The 20049-nt window shown below is 47.1% G+C and overlaps 1 pseudogene; it reads left to right on the top strand.

Moving 5' to 3' along the window:
* Positions 1–2910: 2910 nt before the first annotated feature.
* On the top strand, positions 2911–7490 carry LOC136552125 (disease resistance protein Pik-2-like; annotated as a pseudogene).
* Positions 7491–20049: the final 12559 nt, after the last annotated feature.

Here is a 20049-nt window from a genome sequence, read left to right as displayed (position 1 = left end):
TCGAGCAGGTCGGTGTTGTCAATCTGCTTCCCTTTGTAGCGAGGAAGCGGACGACGGGTTATCGGCGTGGCTGAAGACGATGCGGGCATGGTTGGAGCCAGATCCACCGTGGTCGGAGCTAGATCCACCATGGTCGGAGCCAGATCCACCGTAGTTGGAGCCATAGCCGATGCAGGTGAAGCAGTGGTCGACGCATATTGAATCCGCGCCTCCTCCGTGGTCATGGCGATGAAGTCGTCGGAGCCGGTGGTCTAGGTGATCTGGCCGACGGTGAACGTAAGGCCGTTCGGCGTAGCCACGGAGCCGGAGATGATGACCATCTTGTTCGCTTGGAGAGCAGTACGCACACCCCCTACCTGGCGCGCCACTATCGACGAAATATGGTCGACAGTCTACCTAGGGGTATGCCCAAGGTAGTAGATTATCGGCAGATAGATACGCAAGCAACAAACAAGATGGTAACGCAAGACAGACACAAGGTTTTATCCAGGTTCGGCCGCCGCAAAGGCGTAATACCTACGTCCTGCGTCTGATTGTATTGCTGTATGTCAATGAGAGATATTTTTTAGAGGGGTCCCTTGCCCGCCTTATATAGTCCGGGGGATAGGGTTACAGATCTAGAAACTAATCCTAGCCAGTTACAATTGCTATAGGTGGCCGGATAAGGATTCCTACTCTAACCGACCAGGATCTTGCTTGATCTCCAAATATGCCTTGACTCCTTGCGCGGGACTCCGAACAGGTTGGCTGGGCCGCGCATCGTCTTCTAGTGGACCGGACCCCCTGATCCGGACCGGCCCAAGCTTAGCCGTAAGGGTATAGGGGTTAATACCCCCACAGTTTCTATATGAGATTCTTCAATCAATGATGCCACATAATTTGCTCTATAGATTTGTTCTATATAGTCTTTTTGTGGTGCTATGTTAAATAATATAGTTATTTATCTGTCTTTTTGTTTTTTATATCTATATTACCTAACTTAGTTCACTAACTTATTCTACTAAGTTAAATTTCTAACTTCTCTTTTTCTATGTATGCTATCTAACTTACTTGATTAACTTACTGTACAGAGTTATGTATCTAACTTGTGTTTTCATGTGTATGCTATCTAACTTATTTGATTAACTGATTGTTAAGAGTTATGTCTTTAACTTGTGTTTTCATGTGTATGTTACATAGTCATCTTATTTTTCCTATTGACATAGTTTTTTTCTTCTGTTGTCAACTTTTGTTTTGTATTGTAATTTTAAATATTAGAATATTTTGCAGATCTTCCAATTGAAGAAACAAATATGCTCAATGGCATAGTTATAGAGATGATGAGACTATCACTGCAAAAGTTATGAAAGCTATTATTTATCTGGTTTGAAAGTTTGCATCATATTATGGAATTTATTGTGTAGTATAGGTTATAAAAGTTACTTTTATTTTGCTCCCCACCCTTTTTTAAACCCTTTTCCCATGTTTCCAAATTATTAGTTTTTGAAAAGAAAAAAATGCTGATCAAACCTAATTCTCTCAAGCATTTTCAAAATGTAAATTTTACACTAAGAGAAAAGCTAGTATTTGTATAACTTAGGACTGTTAAGTTATTCGTCAAAGTTATGCTGTCTAACTTAGTTATTTAAGTTATGTGCGCACGGTTCTAAAAAAGAAATATGGGAGCGCGTGAGATCCACCACGTCCGTGCCTACCACGTCTACGAAAAGAGAATGGAATGCCGGCGCGCCCACCAATCCCACCTGAAAGCTGAAAGACAGAGACGCGCACGCCATCCGTAAAAGGAAGCAGCGGGAATAATTATTTCCCTGAAAAAGAAACTATGGGCTGTCGGAAAATCGCTCACTACTTTCAGTTTGAGTGAACGTTCGCCATTCAGTGGCATCATTAAAAACGGCTTCAGTTCTTTCGTTTTTCATTGAAAAGCAGGTTCACTTGTTTTTACTTATTAAAAACGTTATAGTACAGTAGAGCTCCTCGGAAGAAGGGTCTGTTTGGCAGGGCTTCTTTCTGACTCCAGCTCTGGCTCTTACGGAGGAGCGCTGACAAACGTTTTCTTAGAGGAGATATTTTTCAATAAAAAATAGAAAAGCTAGAACCATTTTGAAAAAGCCATAAACTGAGGCTCCTCCAAAATAATTCTGGCTCCTCTGAAGGAGCCACTCAAGAGGAGTCATGCCAAATATCCCCGAAATCGGAGTTAGGAGGAGCCCTGCGAAATATACACTAAGATGAAGCAAAATCAAAGTCGGCGACAGAACGAAGAATAGTACTACAGGGGCCTGAAATGCCACCTCATCTTTTTCTTGGAAGTTCAGTAGTCATATACTCGTACGTGCTACGGAGTACGACCCACTACCTACTAGCACACGGCAGTGTACCTAGCGCACGTTGCAAAACTTAGGCCTAAACCCAAAATCCTAAAAAAATGTTACAGTAGTCATCACATCGAATCTTATGATACGTGTATGGAGTATTAAATGTAGACAAAAAAAATTAATTATACAGTTTGGTTGAAAATCGCGAGACAAACGTTTTAAGCCTAATTATCCACGATTGAACACTAATTGTCAAATAAAAACGAAAGTGCTACACTAACCCGAATTTCAAAATTCGGTCACGGGCTTAATATGTGGGGCACTGCATCAACAACCATCCGTTACCATTAACTGTTAAAGAACTTTCTTGGATGCTTGCACCGAAATCCCCGATCGAGTCTCCTTAAAATGAAGCAAAATCGAAATAGAGCACCACGGGAATCGCCATCAGCTTGCAGGACAATCTAGCTACCAGGTCATCAACGTGTTTTGGTCTGTTAGTAACGCGGGTTGCCGCTGACACTGAGACTACCTATTTATGCTCCCGCTTAGCTCGTTGGGGCAAACAACAAACACACATACAGAGACAGAGACAGACAGACAGACAGACAGAGAGATGGAGGCGACGGCCGTGAGCTTGGCGAGGTCCGTTCTAGACGGCGTCTTAAGCAGCGCCGGTTCTGCCATCGCCGATGAGGTTGCGCGCCTCATCGGGGTCCCCAAGGAGGTAGACTTCATCCGCAACGAGATGGAGATGATGCAGTCCTTCCTCGAGGTGGCGTCAGCCCATCCTGAGGCCACGGTGCGCAACTACATCGCGAAGACTTGGGTGAAGCAGGTGCGCGACCTCGCGTACGACGTCGAGGACTGCCTCCTCGACTTCGCGCTGTACGCGGACAGGATGTCGTCCTCGCGGGTCGGCTCCTGGCTCCCCGGCGCTATCGCCGAGCGCCGCCGCATTGCCGAGCGGATCCGGGACATCAAGGCCAGCGTCGAGGCGCTGAACCAGCGCCACCAGAGGTATCTGCAGATCGCCGTCGGCCCCGCCGCTGGCGTACCGGAAGCTCAGTCGTCGTCGTCGTCCGCGCTGCACGAACACGACGAGCACTCGGCGGAGCTGGCGTTCCAGGTGTCGGACATCATCGGCCGGGACACCGAGATTAAGGCGGTCACCAAGCTGCTCTCAGTCAGCAACGGCGCGCTGCGCATCGTGTCTGTGTGGGGGATGGGCGGCATGGGGAAGTCGTCGCTGGTGCGCATGGTGCACAACGACCCGGACGTCCTCGCCGAGTTCGACTGCCGCGCGTGGATCACGGTGCCGCACCCGCTGGACAACCCCGACGTGTTCAAGCGGCGGCTCAAGAAGGAGCTCGCCGTGCCACACGGCCACAAGATCGAGGATCACCTGCGGGATAAGCGATACCTGGTTATCGTGGACGACCTACTTAGCCACGACGAGTGGGAAAATATATGGCAGGCTTTTCGATTCCGCAACGAAAAGGACAGCCGTATCATCGTGACGACGCGGCGGGAGGACGTCGCCCGGCACTGCCACTGCGCTGGAGCGGGAGATGTGGCGGAGGGAAACAAGGAGCTTATCTACGAGCTCAAGCCACTGGATAGTAAGGAGTCTAAGAGACTCCTCTGCCAGAAGGTGCGTCCTGACCCATGCTCCTATACTGTATACTACCTTTATCTATATCTACAAATACACCTAAAAAAATTCCTATGGCTATCGTCTGCGTCCGCCCCGCCCTATACGGTAACAAAAAGTTTCTATTATATGGCAAAAAAAGGTTCCGAAATATAAACATATACGGCAAAAAAAAAACCACGGTAAAAAAGCCACCGTCCTTGTTTCCAAAAAAAAAACATATACAGCAGAAAAACCTATTTCCTAAACAAACTCTTCCACGTCGAAAATCATATACAGCAAAAAAAATCGTTTTCGAAATAAACTCTTCCACAATAAAAATCTTTGTTGACACAGACGAAACAGATCACGCACATATTCAAACAGAGAAATTCGGTAAGGGCTTTGCTTACGACAACAAAAAAGATCACGCACATATTCATACACAAGAAATCTTTGCTGACACCGATGAAACAGCGCACATATTTATACACAGAAAAATGATAGGAATAAACTCTCTCCGTGCGAAAATAAATCAATCTCTTAAAAAATCAAATAAAACAGTTTTAATAATATATAAGGAGTTTATCTAAAGTAGACATGCAAATAACAATTCACTCAAATTTACCAAAGATAGCTGTGGTGAATACATGTGTTACAATATAAAATAGATTTAATCCATTTCAAGTGATCATGACAAGATCATTATTCATCCTTCACTTGACGCGCGTTCGTGTTCTACCTAGTTCTAATACGAAGACCAAATCTATGTGTCCGCATCCGATATGAAGTCTTTAAAGCTCACACGTTCACGTCCTACACGATCCCAATACGAAGACAAAATCTAAGAGTTTGCATCCAATACAAAGTCATCATAGCTCACACGTTCACGTCCAATTACTAAGGTTAACTCAAAAAAATTTGACCCCATACAATGCACGGGCATTTATCTAGTCCAAAAAATAAATTTCTAAGATCTAGTCTAAGTCAAATTATTCTAAATTTAACTAAATTTATATAAATTAATATTAATAATAATAGTTCTAAATTCCTTGCAAAAAATAGTGATTTAAAATAGATACATTAAGAAAACATATTTTATAATAAATGTCTCTCAGTGACCAGCTTGTGTTTTGCACGCGTCTACACATGTCATTGCGTCAATGGCTCAACGCCCTCGCCATGTTCGACGAAATGCATAACCTGGAATATGTGAAATATCACCAGAATTATCTGTCCACCAAGAACCAAGGTTGTATGACCTTTGAAGCTTTCTTTTGTGCGCAGCATCTAAGGATATGTCGTGCTTGTGCTTGTGCTTGTGCATCTAAGGATAGCTTGTGCCTAGCATCTAAGGATACATCGAAACACATGGTTTTTGCGATGGTGTGCAACATAGCTTGGGTCTTTAGCTTGCATAAGTTCAATTAATAGATAAGCTTGTCCAATTGCAGTTATTTTTGTTTGGGGTATAGTATTGAAACTTAATACGCATGAGAATTGACATGACACAGCCTGCTACATTTCTATTTTTTCAAGGGTCGTCTGGTATTATCTCATTGGTCCATTTTGTTCTCTAGGATATTCATTTAGTTGTTTCATTCCATCATTTGTAGGTCTACAAGACGACTAATTATGATTTGCCATCGGATATGGAGGAACAAGCCAGCCATATATTAAGGAGATGTCGTGGGCTTCCACTTGCCATATCTACCATCGGAGGTCTCCTAGCGAATAGGCCGAAAACAAGCATAGAGTGGAGAAACCTGCACGAACATCTTGGGGCAGAGTTGGAGTCTGACCTCCGCAATATCACCAAGGTGATCGTCTCAAGTTATGATGGCTTAGCCGTATCACCTGAAATCCATCTTCTTGTACCTCAGTATCTTCCCTGAGAACCATGAGATCAGACGCACCCGCTTGCTCAGGCGGTGGATGGCAGAAGGCTACATAGCAAAGAACCGTGACATGCCTGCAGAGGTTGTAGGAGAGCGTTTCTACAATGAGCTCATTAACAGAAGCATGATTCAAGGTTCCAAGGCCATCTCTGGTGTTAGAGCTGATCGCTGCCGGGTTCACAGCATGGTGCTCAAGATCATCTTGTCCAAGTTCATCGAGGAGAACCAACTATTACTCATCGAGAAGCACTCCAATGAGATTCCACAAAGTAAGATACGCCACCTGGTGGTATCGAGATGGAAAGGGAGGGATGAGGAGCTGCAAAGAATTAACTTGTCATATGTCCGATCGTTGACAATCTTTGGGGATTACCCTGCATCTCTCGTCTCTCCAAAACTGCGGCTGTTGCGAGTGCTTGACCTGGAGGACACGATCAATCTGAAGAATGATGACCTCAAGCATATAGGGGAGCTACGACACCTGAGATATCTGTGCCTACGAGGAACGGATGTTTCTAAGCTTCCGTCTTCCTTGCAGAGCCTTCGATATCTGGAGACATTAGACATTCAAGACACACAGGTGACACAACTCCCCAGGGGCATTGCCAAACTTGAGAAGCTCTGTTATCTTCTAGCTGGAGTCAACTTTTCAAAAGATTTGCTGCAAAAGATGGAATCAGGGAAGGACAAACATAAAGTCGGCCTTTTATCCTGTCTATGCTGCAACCAAGGTGAGTGCTGCAAGGTTTTCAATGCAAGTGTAAGAGCTCCCGAAGGAATCGAGAAGTTACAGAACCTGCACATGTTAGGGGTGGTCAATGTTGGCAATGGAAATGGTGTGGCAGGGAGGCTCAAGAAGCTGACGAACTTGACAAATTTGAGAAGGCTAGGGGTCGAAGGGCTTACTGAGAAACAAGGGCACGATCTGTGTCAATCGATAGGTGAACTCAGGCGATTGCAACGGCTTGAAGTGCGCTCTGATTCACTTACATTTCTCACTCAGATGGATGAACTGCAAGTACCAGCACATCTTGTTTCCCTGAGGCTGTGTGGGAATCTGAGTAGTCTACCTAATTGGATCGGTTCACTCAATGATCTAGCTAAGGTGAAGCTGCTGGGGACACAACTGAAGCACAAAGACATTGAGCGCCTTCAGAACCTGCGCAACCTAACTTTGCTAGGCCTATGGGAGAACTCCTACATAGGTGACTCCTTGCATTTCTGTACTGGTACATTTCCAAAGCTCAAGTTCCTTGACATTGATGGGCTAGAGAAAATAGAGAAAGTGTCAATCGACAAAGGCGCCATGCCTGAGCTTAAGAAACTTTGGATTAACAAGTGCCCATCACTACAGGATAATAGTTCTGGCTTGTCTGGAGTGCCAGACCTGTGTAACCTGAATGAGCTTCTTCTTAAGAAATGTGGCGAGAAAGAGAACCTGACGAAGATACTGCAAAGGCAGATCAGTGATCACCATAAACGCCCCAGGTTCCTCATTGGCAAGTCAATTGTGCCTACTAGCCCATCCACACACTGACAGCTGAGCAATGTAGATGGCACCATGCCCAAATTATTTCATATATGTATGTATTTTTATTAGTTGTGTATGTTCTTGTTTATGTTCAAATGTAAATAGCTGCATTAATACAACATTGGCTTTCATTACATTGAATTTCGGAATCAGGTGTTGTGGATTAAGATGCTATTGTAATTCAGAATACCATGTGTTAGACACAATTATTGATCGAACTGGATAGATACAGATAGAGTTCACATGAAACAATGCATGGACAACAGCAATGAAGCCGACTATTACATACTTGGATTGCATAGGCAATTTTATCATCAACTATACTCAAAATGTGAAGAACTCTGTGTATTAGTGGGTATCCTCCAGCCACAATGAGGCTGCTGGCTCTAGTCTTCACTTATCAAGCGGCTTCCCTTTCTATCATAACTCAATAGCCCACAGATTCCTTCATAGCCTCCTTAATCCCTCTTCTTGCTGGCAAAGACTTTAGCCTACACACCTTTGTGTCATTCTTCTCCTCCATCGAGGCCGATGGCTTGCAGAGACCATGTCTTGGAATCAGCATAAACTTAACAATGCCAGGGGTAGCATTCTGCCAGCAATAGCAGCAATCAAGCCACATAAAAATGGCCTATAACAGCAATGCAATGAAGATGTTGAGTTGTTACTGACAAAGAAATCAGTTAGAAGGGAAATGACTTGAACGTGTAATTCTCTGTATCTTTTTTTTTTAGAACACGTGCGTTGACCCGTGTTTCATTTAGAGGATTATTAAAACGTTTCAATACAAAACAAGGTCCCAAGTGCACGTACGCGTGTAATTCTCTCTATCGTTCAGCGAGTTTCTTATCTTTATGGACGCTGAATCCCATTGAAGAGCACATACTTAGATGGTCGTAAGAAATTTTGCGTTATTTTCTTCGAAGTTCACTAATGAGTAGTCGTACCTACCAGCACTCGGCTGAACTTTTCTCATTCCTTGCATAAAAAACTTGCAAGTAGTCTTTCTGGACAACGCGGTTACACGAAACGTGCATCCCCTTGCTTGCCAATTCATCAAAGTAATATAGGCAAAGCAATCTCATGAGCACTCATAGTTCATTGGTTAAGGACTAGGAAGACAGACGGAGCCCAGGACGAGTGGGAAAACACATGCCAGGTTTTCCGGATCGAAAACAGCAAGGGCAACCGTATATGGGTTTTGCTACGGTACCCCTTTACTACCTCTTACGAGGTAAGATTTCGAATAGACCACAACCATTGAATTTTAGAACAAAATAGACAATTAAATAACCAAATAATCAAGGAAAATGTTGGCTATATCTGTACGCACATTATGTGGCAGAGTGGGATGGACATGTCTACGAGCTGAAGCCATTGGGGGCATGGTGGGTCTCCTTTGTCGGAAGGCGCGTCCTCCTCAACTTGACAACCTTTCCCCTTGTAGTCAACGGTCAAGGATCCAATTAGGATGATGTGACTTAAGGTACCGTTTGAATCATCAACCTTTTATAAACTGCAATAGCGAGCCAGCTAATAGCTTTTTATAAGTTAAACGGTTGAATAGTTCAAAATAAGTTAGCACTACTATAAAAACGATTTTTAGCAATAGGAGCTTTTTTGACACGCCTCGATAGTGCCCACTGTGAACCCTATTAATAGAGAGCCGCCTATAAAAATATAATTTTAGAGGCGGTTGGGATTTCGAAACACATCTAGAAATATAGAGTACTTTTAGAGGCTATTGGGAATTTCATCCACCTATGGAAAAGCCATCTAAGAAATGTGAGGATGGAGAGTGGGCCAATGTTTAGCTCGATGGCTATGAGGTTGGCGGCCATAAACTTTGGGTTGACTGATTATACCCTTCTTGTGTGTAGTGTAGCTCCTCCTAATTGGTTAGGCACTTGTGAGTTCTGCAAGTGAAACTTTTGTTAGCTGTAGTACCAAAATTATCTCAAATGAGGGTTTATATTTTTGGCCAAAGAAGATTCAAATCCATGAGGTTGTGTCATACTGATTTTTTCTCTTATGAAAATGTGAGGTTGTGTTTTCACACTGGCAGATGTGATCAAATTCCTTCAAGATTGTTTCATATTTTACTTGCCAAAAATCCCAATAGCTAGATAAAAATATTGATCCACAAAACAGGAATATACATCCGCACAACAACTCAACAAAAAGTTGTTCCATATACAACAGTGCATCAACACTCTTTGTATAAAATGTTCTCAGCATCTCATATCTCATGTCTCTATTTACATGTCATCTCTCGTGTTGAACTAGCAAACGTGAATGTGCGTTGCAACGGTAAAATATAGTATTGGATATCTCCACCTTGGTGTCGATCATGTGACACTTTCACGGAACTTGCCGCCTGCTACAGTATATAGCAAGCTAACACCCGTGTTAGGAACCTGCCACCCTCTGTCAGACGTAGCAGCCGCATCCTTTTGCTTCCGATGCGCGCTTGCCACGCTAGGTCTAGATGTGCGTGTGCCCCTGCTTGTGGATTACAAAAGTGCAAAAGAATTGAGGGCATGTTTGGAACGTGAAATTTTTTTTCCTATTCTTACGTTTTTTCTTTGAAATCGAACTGATTCATGTGAAATTTACACGTTCCAAACAAACCCTAAATAGTTGTGCTTGGTTTTTTTATAAGAACGAGAAAAAGAAAATCGAAAGTGAATAGAACAACTACAGAGGCAATTGACACATAAACAATGTATATATTTTATTTTAATGTTTTACATGTAGCTAGGATCATTCATGAATATCATTTTATATACCATTGTGTTCCTGTTTGGTAGAAAACGGATCAAGCTAAGATAAACATGATTACCATATTTTTTAGAACCATCAATTATAAATGATATATTATATATAATTATATATACATATATGTATGTATAATAATGTACCATATCTGGACAGCTAAACCGAATTGCCCGTATTGAGCAACATAATAATAATGTATGATAGTGATATATTATATATACTCTTTGCTCTGACATGTAAAATAAATCTGCTCATCTCATCCATCAGACTTATTGCAACGTTGTTTTGTTTCTCTCCATGCAAGTTACATCTTCATATACCTCCCCACGCTGTCCATTTGAAAGACCACTGTGATTATTTGAGTTACAAATGCTCCACTTCATAATCCAAAAATTTTCAGTTAAGAATACAAAGTTGCCTGAATAGCTCCTATAAGACATTTCTAAAATTGTATTCACAGACAACATTGGGAACGGGCTGACTGACCGAGTGGTCAGTGCAGGTGTCACGGGGTCAAAACCGCGACAAGCATTGTTGTTGGAGTCGGTGTCAAAGTACGGGTCTCCGGTGGTTCGGGTGGACTCAGGAACACAAGAATCACGCAGAGAAGACGCAACGGTTTATCCTGGTTTAGGCCAATTCGGTCCCTACGTCTAACAGCATATGATCCTTATACTCAAGAGCACCCAAAATCAGGGGATTACAACAGAGTGTAGAGAGAGATTTGGTAGGGAGGTTAGCTCGGTGCTAATCCTAAGGTTGTCTGGCCGCTGGTGGAGCCTTCCCCCTCATCGGAGAGGAGGAAGACAATGGGATGCCGAGGAGGAGCTCTCGGTGCCCCTCTTCGGGTTGCCTTGCTCCCTGTGCAGAGCGGAGGCGGGTGGAATGGAATGGAGTGTCTGGTGATCGATCTGGGATCCTCCTCCCCTCCTAGGTCCGACCTTATCCCTTATATAACGAGATAGGTCAGGTACATGGCGGTTTGGGGGAACTAGTTTACGGTCTACGTGCGTCGCAGTCCAGGAGGGTCTTGCAGCAGTGCGTTGTGGACCATGGCGATGTCTTGGTGCCAAAGAAGCCTTAGACGTTGTTCGGCTGCTCTGTTCTAACACTCTGTATGTTAGGCTATGTCGGCTTGGACTGGCCTCCCCTGGGTGGACCTTCTGTAGTCTTCTTGGTGATGAAGGTGGTCAGCTCCAGGGGCTGACGTGTGGGCCCGAAGCCCCCGAGCCCCCAAGAGGCCGAGGGAAAGCTTTGTCTTCTTGTGTCACACTCCAGACGTGACCCTATCGGGGGAGCAGTTGGTAGGGCCATGCTTGGGGAGCGGCGCCAGGGAGCCCCCGAGCATCAGTAACTCGGGGCTTGTCTTCTTGTGCCCGGGCCTTGGTTGGCGTCGTTAGCTAGGCAGGAGCCAAGGGCCAGGCCTAGATGTGCCATAGATTGGGTGCCTGGGGCTTGGGTGAGCCCCCGAGCCCCAAGCGACGGTCGTGGCCAAGTCAGGCTTGGCCAAGTCTTTTTGCCAGAGGGTGCGCGCGAGCGTGCTCGATGGGCATAGCCCCCGAGCCCTCGGGAGATCCTGAAGGGGTCGGTTGGGGGGTCTTCTTCGGTTGGGAACCATTAGACTCAAGGCTTAACATACCCATATGTTAGGATCTCGTTAGGAGCCCCTGAGCCCTTCATGGCCTCACCTGGCGTGATGACGACGAAAGGCTAAATTCGATCTTGTAGTGATCGAACCCTCCTTGGCAGAGACAGCTTTCGCTGACAAGAGTATTACACCCTGCTTGGGGCCTTCTTCTTCATCATGATGGGTATTGCTTGGCTATCAGGGCCGAGCGAAGATGGTGTCGATCCCTTCGTGAGTCTATGTCGCATGGGTCTTCGACTCGAGTGAGGGCTTAGCGAACTCATCTAGGAGTTGCCAACTTTGGGCCTAGGGTGCCCACCTTTTTATCGAAGCCTATAGTGGGCTGGGTGATCATCAGAAGTGCCATGCCCTTCTAAGGGCTATGGTAGCAGGCCTCGATCCTCTCAAGCCAGCGTTCTAGGGCCAACCTCATGTGGCCATAGATCAGGGAGCGGGGAGCGCACCGAGCCTTCGATGGGGGCCTTGTTGGGCCCACTACTCAGCGACTCCGGACCCAGCTCTGAGGAGTTGGTTGGTTTTTAGAGGATGCACCACCCAAGCGCCCGTCGGTTGGGGGTCAGGCTTCTCCATCTAGGGAGCTGGCGCAGCCCCTGATGTCACTGTGGGGCCCCTTGCCAGTGGAAGGGGCAGCTTCTGGGCATGTCGTGTCCGCTGATGCCTTGCGTAGGTGGTTGATGGCGTCTAGGCCATCGTGCCTGGTGGAGGAGTTATGGCGTGCACTTCCATGTCGTCCCGTCTCATCTAGGAGATGGGACGTCGAAGCCACGTGGAGTAGATCTAGAGGAAGAGGAGCCGCTGTAGTTGGTGTGGGCAGATCTAGGCCATCGATGGTAGCTGATGGGCCCGAGGGGAGCCGGATCCCCCCAAGTCCTGCAAGGAGGTGTGCGCAGAGTGGGCGGCGTGCATGGTGGAAAGTGGAGCGGGGACTTGACTCATTGTCAGTGGTTCCCTAACTCTGCCTTTACTATGGCCATCATCACGCAACCGCCCAGAGGCATGTTGTAGGGATTAAAGGGGCGCCTAACCGGTTCTCTAGGGTCCCTTCTAGCCGCTGATGGCCAATTGGAGGGCATGAAGCTGCTCATGGCACATCATCTGGGCTATAAAGGAGAGTCCCTAGGGGCTATAGTGCCCTCAATCCCTTTCTTCCGACCCACTCTCTTCTTCTTTAGATCCATCTTTTTGCCACCGCGTATTGTAATCGGGTCGTTCCCAGTTAATGGAATGAAATTACTTTCGTTTGTAATCCCATTTGCTCTTGAGTCATGCTTAGTGACTTAGTCCCTCGTTGGGATGGGATATTATGACGATGGCCTCATTGACCAAGATCGCCGTGCCTATGCTACTAACATGTAGGTCCGTGAGAACTCTGGGTTTACGGTTGTTCTATGCCCCGATCATGTCCCCTAGAGGGGAGATCCTTGGCGGTCCGACCGAGCCACTCATATAGTTCTTGAGCTCATATGTCGGTGCTTGGGAGCTCACTGCCTTCCTCATTAGGTCACCATGAGCGGCTCTAAGTTAGTACTCGGACATCATTCATCCAAATGGTCGGGGCGCGTTTGGGCGCCCTAGCTACAGTCGTATGGGCTCATCTCCCAAACATCCCTAGCACTTTTAGTTGCTTCGGGTGGCCTTGAAGCCCAATGGGCTAGCCTTAGAACCCTCAGCAATGCCCCTTCTAGGGGGCCCTAGACCATCGTGCGGTGGGGTGGCACGATTCGCTGAAGGATCAGGAGTTAGGCAGATACCTACAAAGAAAACAGAATGTACACAAAAAAGGGAAAGATGACATAGCTGGTAATGCGGTAGTCGAGGTCGTTCTGCTAGCGCCTTGATGATCCCTCGGCTGGTTCTCTAGCCTCATCCATCCTATCCTCGCCTCGCTCAGGGGCCTTCTACGGTGGTCCTTCTTCTAAAAGGTCAGCAGGTGGTTAGCTCGGTCGATCCTTACATGTAGCCGAGCTACCGCTGGGGTGGCTCAGGTTAAGGGAGGTAGCTATAGAAATAAGCGGAGCAAGAGGGTTAGGAAGACAAGACTTATCTTGGTTTTTGTTGTTGGAGAGGTAGGCCGTCGAAGGAGGTCGGTAGGTGGGTCGTGGCTCAGGCGACGATGCTTCTGAGTGGATGCTTCGGTGATGGCCTTCCCTCATGGGGAAAGGTCAGAACTCACCTCGATTGGGTCAACCCCTTCTAGGGGGCTGAGCGCCTAGATGGAGGGGCTAGCCGAGCAACCACTGCCGCCAGGAGTGTTGGCCGCCTCGCCGATGCTCGGTCGATTGAGCACCGCTGCCTTGGTTGCTTCCTCCACTGGTTCCCTTTCTATGTCACGGCATGGGCCATCAAGAGCATAGGGGGCAATGAGTGTGGTTGCCTAGGCAACGCAGTCTTGCTTGCAGTAGTAGGCTTGCTCGATGTTGCCCTCGACGGTGATGACTCCCTTTGGGCCGGGCATCTTGAGCTTCAGGTAGGTGTAGTTAGGGACGACCATGAACTTGGTGAAGCACTATCGATCGAGGAGGGCATGGTAGACACTAGGGAAGTCGACCACCTTGAAGATGAGTGGCTCCTTTTAGAAGTTGTCTAGCTAGCCGAAGGTGGCATTGAGCTACAATCACCTGAGGGGCACGGCATCCTTTCTCGGCACAATCCCTTAGAATAGCACATTGCTAGGGCATAGGCTACTTCAAGGGATGCCAATCTTGTCGAGGGTGCTGGCATAGAGTATGTTGAGGCTGATGCCCCATCCATCAGCATCTTGGTGAGGTGCACGGTGCCCATGATCGGGCTAACCACGAGCGAGTAGCGCTAGGGATGAGGGACACAATCGGGGTGATCTTCTTGGTCAAAGGTGATGGCCGTCTAGGACCATCATAGACACATCAGGGTGATGAGGGTGTGAATAGCATTCACCTCCTGCTCAGGGATGCGTCGCTATCGGTGGGACTCATACGCCTAGGAGCCCCCAAAGACCATGAGGCAGTGCTCGGCCTTGGGGAACTTGTTGTCTTCTTCTTGGGTGCCGCCTACTAGGTTGTCAGCCTTCAGGGTAGGCTTCTAGGGCCTTGCCCTATTGGGCGAGGGTGCTACAAATGTATCCCTTCATGGTAGTGCGGTCCTTGAGGAAATGCTTCGCTTGCCCCTTGTGGAAGGGGTATAGGGCCTCGAGCGCCTTCTCGAAGTGCTCTGGGTGTGCGCCACACCCACGGGGCTAAGGTCTGGTGGCATGGTTAGCCGTAGCCACCATCTCCTCCCCGTGATGCTTCTAGTCCTTGTTCTACTTATCGCGATGTCATTGGGACAAGGTGAGATCGTCGTTGTCATCGCCACCACTAAAGTGGCTAGTGGCCTTGGCTTTCCCACTGAATTGGCTAGGACCACCTCCTCACTGGTGGCATACTGGGTGGTGATGTCTAGGAGCTCCCACATAGTGTGTGGGGTCTCACAGTCGAGCACGTGGACGAGCGCCTCGCTAGTCGTGTCATAGATGAAGGCGTTGATCACATCAATGTTGGTGTTGTTGGGGAGCTCATTGCAATTCTTGGAGAAGCGCTGAATGTACTCCTAGAGGGTATCATCAGTCCTCTGCCTATAGTTGCATAGGTCCCAAGAGTTCCCTTGGTGGGTATAGGTACCCTAGAAGTGGTTGATGAAGACAGAATGGAGATTGCCCTAGTAGCAGGATGCTACCAGGCTCGAGCTACTCGAGCTAAACTCTGGTCGAGCTTGATAGGAGCTAGGGAGGGTATTCGATGGTGAAGTCATCATCTAACCCACTAGCCTTCATGGCTAGGCAATAGTCCTCCTAGCCATGGTTCGGATTAGTCTCATTGTCATACTTGGAGATGTGCGTCGGTGGTCAGAATTGCCTAGGGTAGGGAGTCATTCAGATCAGCTGCCCCGAATGCTAGGGGGCCAAAGTGATCTAGGGCAGCACCCCTGCCTCACCGCTTAGGGGTGTGGGACTACGCCTAAGCGTGGCATCTAGCCTCGATTGTGTCACGGACATTGCTAGATCTGGTGGCACATAGGGGGGCACCAAGGAGAAAGGCCATGCCTTCACTCATGCCGAGGCTTGGTGCCCTAGGTCCAAGGCTAGTCGGAGCTATTGCTTAAGGTGTCGCCACTGCTTTCTCCCATCAATGGGGCATGAGCATCGAAGCAGTCCCCGTTGGTAGTGGTCATCATCTAGGACTGGCCATGAGAGCATGGCGCGGTGCCAAGAGGCTGAACTCTTGGTCTGCTGCTCAAGGGTGACATGGAGGAGCTGATTTGCCTCGTTCAGCCACTCATCGGTCTTTGGGTCCTATGTTTCAGAGATGTCTTCTAGGCGATAGGCGACATCTGCCATGTTGTACGCTGTGCAGGGTAAGCGTAGGCTGCTAGGATTCTCCATGCGAGTGTTGTCATCATCGCCGAGAGGGTGCACTGGCTTGTTCCCACACAAAGTCCTGCCTTTGGTGCTCATTAAGCTCTGCCTCGGCGGCCTCTAAGTCTACTTGCTAAGCTCACAAGCGGTCTACCTTCTCCTAAAGGTAGGCCATGCAGATGCAGGGAGTCTGGTCTAGCGGCATGAGCCCAGGTGCCTCCTCGATAGGATCCTCATTGTCGATGTGGTAGCACATGCGTGGTGGGGCATTGTAGTTGATGTCGTCGGAGTCATACTCTAGGGTCGTTTCCCAAGAGGATCTCGAGGAAGGCGCAGAGCGAGGGGACGTTGGTCCATGCTGCATCATAGAGGACAAGCACTCCATGGTGCCTTGTGGCTGATGAGGTGCTCTAGCTCTAGTTGGAAGGATGCCACTGTGTTCTGTATCTAGAAGCGGTCAGGCGGTGGGAGCATCTCACTAGTGGTGATCTAGTGTTAAATGTTGGCCATCATGTAGAACATCTGGTGATGGTCTGACATGGTGGGGTTCAAACCTAGACTGCACCGGATTTGGTAGGCTAGAACCTCAAGATCTGCCCCTAGAAGTACTGGCAGAGGGGGTGACGCCGGGGGCTCGTTGCCCGCTGGCACAGCCTTATGGAGTGTACAAAGCTCATCGTAGCAGTCGACGATGTTGGCTAGGCTCCCAAAGTTGAGGACCTAGCCTAGAGTGAAGGCATCGGCCATGACGGAGAACTCATCGAGAAAGCGGACACCACCGTCTAGGGCGGTGCCGTTTGCTCCGGTGACGAGGCGGGTGGCTCTAGCCACCGTAGAGCCAGAATCGCACTTGACGCTGCCCCCTACGTGGTGCACCCAATGTCACGAGGTCAAAACCGTAGCAAGCATTGTTGTTTGAGGTGGTGTTAGAGTATGGGTCTCTAGTGGCTCGATGGACTTAGGAACACAAGAATCACATAGAGAAGACATAACGGTTTATCCTAGTTTGGGCCAATTCGGTCCCTACGTCCAACAGCTGATGATCCTTATACTCAAGAGCACCCAAAATCAGGGGTTACAACAGAGTGTAGAGAGAGATTTGGTAGGTAGGTTAGCTCGGTGCTAATCCTAAGGTTGTCTCACCGCTGATGGAGCCTTCCCCCTCATCAGAGAGGAGGAAGATGACAAGATGCCGAGGAGGAGCTCTCGGTGCTGCTCTTTGGGTTGCCTTGCTCCCTGTGCGGAGCAGAGGCAAATGGAATGGAATGGAGTGTCTGGTGATCGCTAGGGAGCCCCCGAGCATCGGTAGCCTGGGGCTTGTCTTCTTGCTCCCGAGCCTTGGCTGGCATTGTTAGCCTGGCAGGAGCCAAGGGTCAGGCCTAGATGTGCCGTAGATTGGGTGCCTGGGGCTTGGATGAGCCCTCGAGCCCCAAGCGGTAGTTGTGGCAAGTCTGGCTTGGCCAGGTCTCTTTGCCAGAGGATGCGCGCAAGCATGCACGATGGGCATAGCACCTGATCCCCCAGGGCGATCCTAATGGGATCAATCGGGGGGTCTTCTTCGGTCGGGAACTATTAGACTCGAGGCTTAATATACTCATATGTTAGGATCTCAGTTAGCAGGCTCAGTACCTCCCCCTGGGGTTGTTAGAGTTTGCGTCCTAAGGGACTCACTCTTTATTTATGGTTTCGGCTGCAGCGACAGGGAAAAAAACTCCCTCATCTGCCCGCATCCAAAGCACAGGTCTGTGGCTAGTTCATCTCGTGGAGTTGTGGTGCCGTTGTGTATGGGTGGCGCAGAGGTTCGAAGGTTTTCTCGATTGGCATTAGAAGATCTTCTTCATAAGTCGGAATACCCGGGGCTGTCTAGCCACCGTAGATCGAGTTTTTTATTTACTGACAGCCTTTTGGAGAAAACCACAAAAGGCACACGCATGTATCAGCTCATCATTGATAGGAGAAGACCATCATTTTGGCACTAATATGTTATGAATTTAGGAGAAGACCATCATTCAGGCACTAATATGTTATGAATTTCCAATGAATGTTTATATTATCTCCAAAGAACAATTTCAAGTGTAAGAATAAAAAATGATGAACAGCTTGCTCAGCTTAGATGAACTGTTCAATTTTATGTGTTGGATGCTCATGAAAATTGACAGCATAATGGGAATAGGAAAAAAGAAACCACACCTACTGTTGTTTGGAAGAACTCTTCAGTCTTATGCTAGCTCTCAGCACACAATTGAAATAGAACCTAGCTAATTTCTTTCACAAAGGGCATATACCCAAATCATCGTTAAGTCCAAGATGAGTCAATATTAAAACTGAAATTTTGTAAATCAAATAAAACATAATCTAGATTTTTCAGTTAGATCTTCAGCAATGACATTACAAAAACTAACACTCTTGTGCCATTCAAAGATTTTACAATATTCAGATATCTTGCTTCTCTGCACTAAGCATATCCATGCAATAATCCCTACTTAATCGCACGATTCAGAGATGTCTCATGCCATTCAATCTTATTGACCAGTAGTCCATAAGATTGTACTCCATTGAAAGTGTTCCGTGTTTGGTTCAAAGTTCAATTAAAAGTGAATTTGGTTACTCCTATGAGAACATTGGATGACGCAAGATGCAAACAACTCAATATGTAAAAAGAAAAGGAGACATTAGCTAAGCTATGTGTGGGATCTTGCAAACAACTCAATTTTGTAAAAAGAAAATGAGAACTTCTAGCTGACCTATGTGTGGGTGAAGATGATAAATTCCCGTGGGCCTCTATGGCATCAACGAGGAGGACGATGGGTGGTGGCATGTCCATGAGGATGACGACGGAGCTAATTGCCTGCCGTGGTGGCAGCGAGCATGAGGTGTCACATGGTGGTGGTGCACGCATCTAGGCTGACCACTACCTTGACCGTGGCATGGCGCTTGTGGTCGTAGCCACGGATCATGAGATCCATGTTTGGGCGTCTAGGGAGCGTTAGCAGGACCATGCTCAAGGCAATGTGTCCACCTACATCGCGTCAACAACGGACGATGTGGATCTCGTCCGCAAGCATGGCATCTAGGAGCGACGGTGGATTGCTCGCATGGTGATAGGGCCACCGGAGCGTGAGGGAGGAGAAGGCGGCAGGCAGTGATGCGGACTGGAGGAGCAGCGAGTGACTAGGCTTTTTCGGAGAGCATCATCCACGTGAGCGAGTGGGCCGCAGAAAGGGCTCAAAGCGAGCGAGTGGGACAGTTGAGTCAATGAATGGGCCAGACGAAAAAAGGTTCAAACCAAAAAAGAGGCAAAAATTTTGCCTCTTTATTATTAGGTATAGATATAAGAACTCAAGATAATAATAATTATTTCCTATGTCTTTGTGAGCTAAGCCTAAAACATTATCCCCATCTCTAATTTGTGATGTAGTATTTCTGTATTTGCGTACACGCAAAAAAACTTGTACCTGATAAGGTTGAGTTTTGTACCACCAATTTTAGAGATTATTTCAAAATTTTATTTGGAGACCTAAAACTGTTATAGATACATAGGGCTGCACCTGGCAAACCACACTTCCTTTTCTTGGTACATTAAGTATCATGTCTTTTTTTCTTTCAAGACTTTCCTAAAAGCACCTCCAAGAGTTAGAGCCACCTGCTATCTCTAAGCTATATGTGCTATATCCATCCATCTCAATAAAAACTAGTTTTACATATTGTTCAAAGCTAATGTATAAACAAAAAAGAAAGATGATTGGATAATATATATAAGTGTTATCCCACTAAAGATAGAGAGTGTTGGTCTAAGACTGAACATGAAAAAGATGGTAGCGGAGAAAATGTGAGAGAGTCAAATGAGTGAGAGATCATGAGTCATCCTCCACCT

Source organism: Miscanthus floridulus, chromosome 4, assembly GCF_019320115.1.
Source record: "Miscanthus floridulus cultivar M001 chromosome 4, ASM1932011v1, whole genome shotgun sequence".
NCBI lineage: Eukaryota > Viridiplantae > Streptophyta > Magnoliopsida > Poales > Poaceae > Miscanthus > Miscanthus floridulus.
This window is presented reverse-complemented; position numbering and strand designations above follow the sequence as displayed.